Here is a 9,473-nt window from a genome sequence, read left to right as displayed (position 1 = left end):
CGAATATTTGCTTGTACAATAGACAAGTAACGTTCGAAAGTTGCATGCAACATTCTCAGGAATTTTTTGATCTCAAGAAAGTTCACCGATTTCTGTTCATTCAGTAGCGTATCTTAATAACTTAAAATACGAAGGTCATTCATTAAGTAATGCCACACATTTTTTCTCAAACATATTTATTGTTAAGCGTCAAAATTTGGTGATAATATACGTTAACATGTCTTGTCCCTGTCCTGTTTTTCTACGTAGTCTCCATCACGTTCTATGGCCGTACGCCAGCGTTGTAGAAGAGCTTCTATTTCCTGCTAGTAAAAGATCTTGTCCTGTAGACGTAGCCATGTTTTCACTGCATGACTGACACTCCTGTCATCTTCAAAGTGTGTTCCCTGTAGAGCATCTTTAAGCGAGAGATGGAAGTCCGAGGGTGCCAGGTCTGGACTGTAGCGTGGGTGAGGCAATGATGTCAACCCAGTTTGGCGATGTGTTCTCAGGTTCTCAGACTTGTATGTGGGCGTGCGTTATCGTGTTGGAGCAAGATTTCCGATTTCCGATCGAACACGTCAGAAACGGCTCTTGAATTTACTCAGTCTTCACGTATGCCTCTGAATTGATGGTTGATCCTCTTGGCATCACATCTACGAGAATGACGCAATCACAATCCCTGAAGACTGTCACTGTGACTTTTTTGGCAGAGGGAGTTGTCTCGAATTTCTTCTTTTGTGTTGAATGAGGACGATGCCACTCCGTGGACTGTCTTTTTGTTTCTATTGCAAAGTGGTGCACCCAGCTTTCGTCCCCCGTAATGATTCGTGACAGAAAGGCCTCTACGTCGGTCTCAAAACGCTCCAACAATTCAGATGAAACGGCCTTTCTTTGAATCTTGTGGCCCGCTGTGAGCATTCGAGGAACCCATCGTGAGCACCTCTTTGAACATCCGAGAGTCTCGATCATTCCAGACGCACTTCCAATGTCGATCGACAACTGTAGAGCCAATTGTCGAGTTGTGATGCGCCGGTCGGCATGAATAATGGCATCCGCACGATTCAGCATGTCTGGAGCAGTGGCTGTGACAGGACGTCTCGAGCTCTGTTTCTGCATTTCCTGAGGCTATAACTTTCTTTACCCATCGCCCAACCGTACGCCTGTCAACTACAGCATCGCCATACACTGCACACAAACGTTTATGGATATTCACCACGGTTTCTTTTTCTACACACAAGAATTCACTGCCTGTAACGTGAGTCGTATGTAAACGCCATTTTGACGCTGTACTACGGCTCTGCCATCTGCCGGAACAGCTCGAAACTTCACCGACGCACAGAACAAACATCAAATGTGAAGCACCAACAAGGACGTTTGTCTATGTATATTAAACGCTTTTTTAAAAAATGTGGGGCATTACTTGTTGAGTCAACGGACTTGGCGCAGTGGATACACCGGTTACCGTGGGAACATCGAAGTTAAGCGCTGTTGGGCGTGGTCCGCACTTGGATGGGTGACCATCGAGGCCGCCATGTGCTGTTGTCGTTTTTCGGGGTGCACTCAGCCTCGTGATGCCAATTGAGGAGCTACTCGACCGAATAGTAGCGGCTTCGGTCAAGAATACCATCATAACGACAGGGAGAGCGGTGTGCTGACCACACGCCCCTCTTATCCGCATCCTCCACTGAGGATGACACGGCGGTCGGACGGTCCCGGTAGGCCACTCGTGCCCTGAAGGTGGAGTGCTTTTTACTTATTGTACGACCGTGGTATGTACGCCTCTGTATCGATTGCGTCATCAAAACTTTTCCTTTTTTTCTCAATTTTTTGTCTTTAATCATCATTTTTCTTCAACAATAATACCGCAACAACAGTGACAGCTGCTACAGTTTTTGATCACGACACTGTAAACTTTCACTTGCGTATCTGAGAACGCAACTATGGTGGATGCACTGCTGCAAAGTACTTGTGCTAAGTTCCTGAAATTACACTCCTGGAAATGGAAAAAAGAACACATTGACACCGGTGTGTCAGACCCACCATACTTGCTCCGGACACTGCGAGAGGGCTGCACAAGCAATGATCACACGCACGGCACAGCGGACACACCAGGAACCGCGGTGTTGGCCGTCGAATGGCGCTAGCTGCGCAGCATTTGTGCACCGCCGCCGTCAGTGTCAGCCAGTTTGCCGTGGCATACGGAGCTCCATCGCAGTCTTTAACACTGGTAGCATACCACGACAGCGTGGACGTGAACCGTATGTGCAGTTGACGGAGTTTGAGCGAGGGCGTATAGTGGGCAAGCGGGAGGCTGGGTGGACGTACCGCCGAATTGCTCAACACGTGGGGCGTGAGGTCTCCACAGTACATCGATGTTGTCGCCAGTGGTCGGCGGAAGGTGCACGTGCCCATCGACCTGGGACCGGACCGCAGCGACGCACGGATGCACGCCAAGACCGTAGGATCCTACGCAGTGCCGTAGGGGACCGCACCGCCACTTCCCAGCAAATTAGGGACACTGTCGCACTTGGGGTATCGGCGAGGACCATTCGCAACCGTCTCCATGAAGCTGGGCTACGGTCCCACACACCGTTAGGCCGTCTTCCGCTCACGCCCCAACATCGTGCAGCCCGCCTCCAGTGGTGTCGCGACAGGCGTGAATGGAGGGACGAATGGAGACGTGTCGTCTTCAGCGATGAAAGTCGCTTCTGCCTTGGTGCCAATGATGGTCGTATGCGTGTTTGGCGCCGTGCAGGTGAGCGCCACAATCAGGACTGCATACGACCGAGGCACACAGGGCCAACACCCGGCATCATGGTGTGGGGAGCGATCTCCTACACTGGCCGTACACCACTGGTGATCGTCGAGGGGACACTGAATAGTGCACGGTACATCCAAACCGTCATCGAACCCATCGTTGTACCATTCCTAGACCGGCAAGGGAACTTGCTGTTCCAACAGGACAATGCACGTCCGCATGTATCCCGTGCCACCCAACGTGCTCTAGAAGGTGTAAGTCAACTACCCTGGCCAGCAAGATCTCCGGATCTGTCCCCCATTGAGCATGTTTGGGACTGGATGAAGCGTCGTCTCACACGGTCTGCACGTCCAGCACGAACGCTGGTCCAACTGAGGCGCCAGGTGGAAATGGCATGGCAAGCCGTTCCACAGGACTACATCCAGCATCTCTACGATCGTCTCCATGGGAGAATAGCAGCCTGCATTGCTGCGAAAGGTGGATATACACTGTACTAGTGCCGACATTGTGCATGCTCTGTTGCCTGTGTCTATGTGCCTGTGGTTCTGTCAGTGTGATCATGTGATGTATCTGACCCCAGGAATGTGTCAATAAAGTTTCCCCTTCCTGGGACAATGAATTCACGGTGTTCTTATTTCAATTTCCAGGAGTGTAATTTGCCCAGGCGTCTTGCAGAAGTAAACTTGCGCAATTGTTTGTTCTAATGTGAACAGCACAGCAATGCTTGCAGAAGTTCCTTGCAGAAGCTACACCCTAGTGGACTCACCCCGTAAGAACAATGCGGGTCTCCGGAGCACAGTCTTTTGTTTGCTCATATGTTAGCACACGGCTTTCAGACAGATAGTCGCCTGCTTACACAAGGCTACGTCTCAGAGAGCTCTGTTGCATCCGCAAACTTCTGTATCGCCAAGTGGCCCGCGGGCGAGGTTCTCAAAATAGCTTCTCAGCAGACATTCGCTTATAGCTGATACGGTGCTGTAATTTCCTGTTCAGACATGGGAAATATCGCGGGCGGAATGTTACGAGATAAAAGCGTCCGGCAGCGCACACTACAACTATACTGAGAATCAACGAGGATCGTTCAGTAAGTAATATCCCACATAAAAAAAATTAATATACGTAGACAAACGTCCTTGTTGGTGCTTCACATTTGGTGTTTGTTCTGTGCGCCGCGAAGTTTCGAACCGTTCTGGAAGATGGCAGAGCCGTAGTACAGCGTCAAACTGGCGTTTACACTCATGTTCATAAATTAAGGATAATGCTGATACATGGTGAAACAACGCTCTAGTGTGCGGTTTGCGGGTTTAAATCACCTCGGGGTATGTCCGAGCGGCGCATTTGACCTGCGGGCGTCGCACGGTGGCGCTGGCAGCAGTCCACATACGCAGAGGTGTGTTGGTGCATGTCAGAGTACGGTGCAGCGAGTAAGTGTGCAGACGTTTTCAGACGTCCTAATGGTGACTGTGTGTTGAAAATGGCTCAAAGAACACATATTGACGACGTTATGAGGGGTAGAATACTAGGGCGACTGGAGGCTGGTCAAACACAGCAGGTCGTAGCACGGGCCCTCCGTGTGCCACAAAGTGTGATCTCCAGATTATGGCAACGATTCCAGCAGACTGGAAACGTGTCCAGGCGCTACAGTACGGGACGTCCACAGTGTACAACACCACAAGAAGACCGATATCTCACCATCAGTGCCCGCAGACTGCCACAGAGCACTGCAGGTAGCCTTGCTCGAGACCTTACTGCAGTCACTGGAACAGTTGTCTCCAGACACAAAGACTGCAGACGATTGAACAGACACGGTTTATTCGCCCGGAGACCTGCAAGGTACATTCCACAGCCCCCTGGTCACAGGAGAGCCCGTAAAGCCTTGTGTCAAGAACACAGTACATGGTCATTGGAACAGTGGTCCCAGGTTATGTTCACCGACGAGTCCAGGTATAGTCTGAACAGTGATTCTCGTCGGGTTTTCATCTGGCGTGAACCAGGAACCAGATACCGACCCCTTAATGCCCTTGAAAGGGACCTGTATGGAGGTCATGGTTTGATGGTGTGAGGTGGGATTATGATTGGTGCACGTACACCCCTGCATGTCTTTGACAGAGGAACTGTAACAGGTCAGGTGCATTGGGACGTCATTTTGCACCAGTATGTCCGCATTTTCAGGGGTGCAGTGGGTCCCACTTTCCTCGTGATGGATGATCACGCACGGCCCCACTGAGCTGCCATTGTGGAGGAGTACCTTGAAACAGAAGATATCAGGCGAATGGAGTGGCCTGTCTGTTCTACAGACCTAAACCCCTGCTCCAGAGTGTCAACCCGTTGTGTGGCCTGTGTACGTGTGCATGGTGGTCATATCCATCATTGAAGTCGGGTTACATGCGCAGGGAACAGTGGTGCTTTGTAGCACATGTGTTTTGGGACGGTTTTCTCAACTTATCACCAATACTGTGGACTTACAGATCAGTGTCGTGTGTGTTCCCTGTGTGCCTATGCTATTAGCGCCACTTTTGTGTAGTGCCACGTTGTGTGGCACCACATTCTGCAATTATCCTTAATTTGTGAGTGTGAGTGTTGTTGTGTTTCACAAAAACGATGTTTTCTGAATCCATGTTCGCTAGTTGTCAATAAATTGTTTCCTTCGAGGTAACTCCTAATGTCCGAACAGAGCATGTGTTCCAAACCCTACTGCAAATCGACGTTAGTGATATGTGTCTGAAATTCTGCGGATTACTCCTATTTTCTTTCTTGGATATTGGTGTGACTTGTGCCATTTTCCAGTCTTTAGGAACGGATCTTTCATCAAGCGAATGGTTCTATATGACTGCTAAGTATGGAGCTATTGTATCAGCATACTCAAAGGAACCTGACAGGTAAACAGTGCATTTCATATCTCTGTAAACTGTTCCACCCAGGTATTTTTGTATAAGCTTACTCATTCTGATTGTGAATCACTGGTGCAGTAAAAGGATACTGTGATTTTCGTTTATTTACTTATTTATTGTTTATTTTGGCTGACCAGATAAGGGCCTTGGAACGCCCTGTCTTACATCTGTCGCGGAACAAAAAAATGGCTCTGAGCACTGTGGGACTTAACTTCTGAGGTGATCAGTCCTGTAGAACTTAGAACTACTTAAACGTAACTAATCTAAGTGCATCACACACATCCATGCCACAGGCAGGATTCGAACCTGCGACCGTAGTGGTCGCGCGGTACCAGATTGCAGTGCCTAGAACCGCTCGGCCACTCCGGCCAGTGGCGCAGAACAACTCATACCAAAAATTATCAAAAAACGTGTCCAGTAATAATCTACATCTACATAGATACTCTGCAAGCTACCGTACTGTCCGTGGCGGAGGGTGCCCTGTACCAATACTAGTCATTTCCTTCCCCGTTCCACTCGCAAAGAGAGCGAGGGAAAAATGACTGTGTGTATGCCTCTGTATGAGCTCTAATTTCTCGTGTCTTATCTTCGTGGTCCATACGCGCAATGTACGAAGGTTATTAGGAAAGTAAGGAACGATTGGTCGTGAAGTGGAAACCACAGTGAAATCCGATTAAGTTTGGCACGGGTGTGTTGGGCAGTGTCTCTAGTATGCCTGACGATCGCATTACGTGGTTCTTTTTAGTTCTGAGCGCACAACGAGCACATAAAGATACCTAGAACAATAGTGTCTCCGCCGGCCTGTGTGGCCGAGCGGTTCTAGGCGCTACAGTCTGGAACTGCGCGACCGCTACAGTCGCAGGTTCGAATCCTGTCTCGGGCATGGATGTGTGTGATGTCCTTAGGTTAGTTATGTTTAAGTAGTTCTAAGTTCTAGGGGACTGATGACCTCAGATGTTAAGTCCCATAGTGCTCAGAGCCATTTTAATAGTGTCTCCCGCCAAGTACAAGGGCCTGGTGAGAAGTTTCGCCTGAAACTATGCAGCCAATATTACATAACTGTCATGCGTTTTCTTCTTCAGGACAATTCTCAGCCGCATTCTATGCAGCCAATATTACATAACTGTCATGCGTTTTCTTCTTCAGGACAATTCTCAGCCGCATTCTGCAGGAGCAATGAAGATGCTCCTGCAACGTTTTCAATTGGAAATGTTTGATTACCCACAATATAGCACGTAATTGTCTCCCTCTGAGTTTCATCTGTGCTCACATGAACCGCTGGCCATGAAGCCAACATTTTGACACAGACAAGGAACTGTAGGCCAGTGTAGAGAATTGGCGGAAAGCACTGGCGGCTGCCATCTATAAAGAGGGTATTGGAAAGTTGGTACAACGCTACGACAAACGTCTAAGTCGGATCGACGACTATTGAGTTACCTGGAAGTTGTAGCTAACTGTTGCAAATAAATCAGTTTTGATTTTCACTGTGGTTTCCATTTCGTGACCTATCGTTCCTTACTTTCCGAATAGCCCTTGTATGCTAGCAGCAGTAGAATAGCTGGGCAGTCAGCTTCAAATGCTGGTTCTCTAAATTTTCTGAATAGCGTTTTTCGAAAAAAACGTCGTCTTCTCTCCATGGACACTCATTTAAGTTCCCAGAGCATCTCCATAGCGACTCCCATTTGAGTTCCCGAAGCATCTCCGTAACACGTGTTATTCGAACGTACTGGTAACAAATCTAGCAGCCCAGCTCTGAATTGCCTCGAGGTCTTCTTGCAGCCCCAAACACTCGAGCAGTACTCAAGAAGAGGCCGCACCAGTGTCCTATATGCAGCCTTCTTTACAGGTGAACCACTCTTTCCTAAAATTCTCCCAATACACCGAAGTCGACCATTTGCCTTCCCTACCACAGATCTCACATCCACAGTCCATCAAATATCGCTTTGTAACATTACACCCAGATATTTAAACAATATAGACAGGCTCAAGGAGTACACTAACAATACTACATCCAGACATTACAGGATTGATTTTCATAGTTATCCGCATCAACTTATATTTACGCGTTTAGGGTTAACGGCGGAAGAGATTTTCTCAACTGAGGGGTAAAAAGTCTAAGATTGCTCGCATTTCAGATGGGTTTAAGTTACAAACCTATACCCTGCGCCCACTCTGACAGAGCAAATAAATCGGTATTTACATACTGAATAGCCGAGCAGAGGTTTGTTGGACTTGCCCTTAGATATAACTGAACATAGGGTATAGGTGACATCTGCAGAGGGAGAGAATAGTTGACACATCACTAACATGTAACGTGGAGTGTAATAGGCCTCATACTGATCCTTGCGGGATCCCTGATATTACATCACTACATTGTGACCTTTTTGTTCCAATCATTAGACACTGTTGACAAAATGTAAGATTTAGTGAAGTGCATAATATTAGATTTCTGGATATTTAAAGTAGGTAGTCAGTCTTTGCACAACTCTGAAATCGTATCACGACCTGAAAGAATACTTCCGCTGCTTTTTTGAGACAGTGCTTCATTATGGATCACTGCACCAGCTGCCGAGATTTCCCCAATCAGGGTACAAATTTCGCTTGATACCACTTATCATCTTACCTGTGGTATTGATTCCAATGTTTGTTTGGAAATCTACTAGAATGCCAGGATCCATGGCTTTAAGGATTAATGAGAGCACACAGAAAATTCTCGCAACAGGCTCCATAGATACTGACTGAATTAATGTATTCCCTAATCACATAATTTGTTTGGTTGGTTTGAATGTAAGACTAGGTTACTGTTAGTTTTGTAGGTATTACTACGAAAATACGCATCAATGTAATTGGAAAAAAAATTTGCATCGGCCGGGAATCGAACCCGGGCCGCCCGCGTGGCAGGCGAGCATTCTACCACTGAACCACCGATGCTTACAGGCTTAAGAGGTGATTGTACAATTTATTAAATTGTAATTTTATATAAGAAATAATATACTAAGGCGGTGATCAGAGGCCGGTACAACATAGTGCAGCCTTAAGAAGGAACTAAGGAAGCAATGGATAGCAAGAGAATGAAGAGGCAAAGAACTTGCTAATATAGCAGGAAACGATGATGATGATGACACTAAGGCGGTAGTTACCTTTCTCAAAGCGTGAAAATATATTCCATCGATACAAACACAGTATTATTGTCATTCGGAATTATTTTCATGTTGTTATAAAGTGAGAGTACAACTGTACCTACCGTACTTGACCTGACAGATTTGAGACACAACAGGTGTTATATTTAATTACTCAATACTGCACTTCAATTTAAACGTTGATACAGTTCACTGGATAAAAGCAACGTTGTGAACCCCACATGGCATTTTTCGTAGTTTATTTATACTGCGTACACTATATGTCTCCAAGTACTCGTCTAATATATACGGCCTGATATGCGTTTAATCTCATTATCTAGCAATTTTAGTTTTTATAAGGAATAGTGCGTCAAATACGGCAAAGTGCGCTTAAATATGGCGCGAACGTAAACATTAAGCTACGTTAAAGATCAATATGTTACCACAACATCTGTTTGGCATTCACATTCGTTGACTTCGGGCTCCGCAATACATCATTCTGTCAAGACATCAAGATTTGAGGGGTGGAGAGAGGGGCTGCAAGGTCACACTCTAGCCATTTACTGAACTAATAAAAACGAAAGACCTTTTACAAACAGCGGAAAATCCAGGCTGGAATAACGACCAATACCTTAAACGTGTTACCCGCATCCCACCCGCCTATATAAAGATACCAATAATTTCCTTTACCATGCGATGCCCTGCTCGTCATTAATGATGCAA

The 9,473-nt window shown here is 46.9% G+C and overlaps 1 non-coding gene across 1 annotated transcript; it reads right to left on the bottom strand.

Moving 5' to 3' along the window:
• Positions 1–8,491: 8,491 nt before the first annotated feature.
• On the bottom strand, positions 8,492–8,562 carry Trnag-gcc (transfer RNA glycine (anticodon GCC)). The gene has a single exon. It is a non-coding gene; the product is annotated as a tRNA-Gly (tRNA).
• Between the last annotated feature and the right edge of the window lie 911 nt (positions 8,563–9,473).

The sequence above is a fragment of the Schistocerca serialis genome, chromosome 12 (assembly GCF_023864345.2).
Source record: "Schistocerca serialis cubense isolate TAMUIC-IGC-003099 chromosome 12, iqSchSeri2.2, whole genome shotgun sequence".
Lineage (NCBI taxonomy): Eukaryota > Metazoa > Arthropoda > Insecta > Orthoptera > Acrididae > Schistocerca > Schistocerca serialis.
Note: the sequence above shows the minus strand (reverse complement) of the source record. Positions and strands in the feature narration are given on the sequence as shown.